The 1,696-nt window shown below is 35.3% G+C and overlaps 1 pseudogene; it reads left to right on the forward strand.

Moving 5' to 3' along the window:
• Window positions 1–1,013: 1,013 nt before the first annotated feature.
• Window positions 1,014–1,484, forward strand: LOC112930942 (large ribosomal subunit protein uL22 pseudogene; annotated as a pseudogene).
• Window positions 1,485–1,696: the final 212 nt, after the last annotated feature.

Raw genomic sequence — 1,696 nt, forward strand, 5'->3', positions numbered from 1 at the left:
AGAATGGCGAATGGGCCAGATGGGCCAGAGCAGCAACATCAATGGGGAAACATGAATTTTACTCTTTCCCTTATATGTTCAACTGAAGATAAGGAAGTGGGGAGTGGAGGTGGTTGTTTTTGTTGAAGTGTAAAAATATTTATGTTCTTTTAATTTATAGCCTGAAAGAAATAATATATACAAGGAAAGGATTATGAAAAAATTGAAAGATGACTGCTCAAATGCTAAAACTTTTTATTCTTCTTAAAAACACTTAAATACATTAGAAAATTATATAAATCCATGAAAGTTTACTTTTTTCTTCATATTATATCTTTCTAAGAAACACAACAAATAATTTACTTCCTGAACTTAATTTCCAATCAATACATCCTATTGTTTTATAAGCTGTGTTCTGGGTGAAATATTAAAAATATTTGTGGATTAAAATCTACAAAGTTTGATAGTCACAGACTCCAGAATAATAAAAGAAAAGTCAAATGAGTTTTTCTATGTCATGTTCACCAAAAATTGATTAACTAATGTTTCGTTAATAATAGAACTTATTATAGACACACACACACACACTCTTAAGGTATTCATTTTAATAAACCACTGAAAGCATAATTGATAATATATAAAAATTATTAAAATAATATAAATACTAATGATAATCGCTTAAGTAGGCAAAGGATCTTAACTGATGTTTTTCCTAGAAAATATACAAATATCCAATAAGCCCCTGAAAATTCATTCAACATCATCAGGGGATGCACATCAAAGCCACAATGAGATACCCTTTACCTCCACTAGGATGGCCCCAACCAAAAAGACAGATAATAACAAGTATTGACAAGGTGGCATAGAAATCAGAACTTCCACCCAGGAGCCACTGCTCTTCCTCTTCCCCTAAGCAGCCTGAGGTGACCCCTGAAAATGGTTCACTATTTACTGGCCCAGAAAACCCTACAAAATCATGCAAATCAAGAGGTTTAAATCATCATGTTCACTTGAAGAACACACATGAAACTGCCCGGGCGATCAAGGGTATGCCTATCCAAAAAGCCACCAAGTATCTGAAAGATGTCACTTTGCAGAAACAGTGTGTGCCATTCCATCTCTACAACGGTGGAGTTTGTAGGTGTGCCCGGGCCAAACAGTGGGGCTGGACACATCATTGGTGGCCCAAGGAGAATGCTGAATTTTTACTACACGTGCTTAAAAATGAAGAGAGTAATGCTGAATGTAAGGGTTTAGGTATAGATTCTCTGGTCATTGAGCACATCCAGGTGAACAAACCCCCCAAGATGTGATGTAGAACTTCCAGGGCTCACCATTGGATTAACCCATACTTGAGCTCTCCCTGCCACACTGAGATGATCCTTACTGAAAAAGAGCAGATTGTCCCTAAACCAGAAGAGGCAGTTGCACAGAAGAAAAAGATATCCCAGAAGAAACTGAAGAAACAAAAACTTATGTCCCAAAGTAAATTCTGCACAGAATAAATCAAATAAAAATTAAAAGAATGTTGGTTGTCTTTTATGTCTTTTATTATTAAACATATTTCAAGTATCCTCACAAAAAGAAAGAAGGAAGGAAGGAAGGAAGGAAGGAAGGAAGGAAGGAAGGAAGGAAGGAAGGAGAAAGAAAGAAAGAAAGAAAGAAAGAAAGAAAGAAAGAAAGAAAGAAAGAAAAAGAAAAAAGAAGAAGAAACAAA

This window comes from Vulpes vulpes, chromosome 1 (genome assembly GCF_048418805.1).
Source record: "Vulpes vulpes isolate BD-2025 chromosome 1, VulVul3, whole genome shotgun sequence".
In the NCBI taxonomy this organism is placed as follows: domain Eukaryota; kingdom Metazoa; phylum Chordata; class Mammalia; order Carnivora; family Canidae; genus Vulpes; species Vulpes vulpes.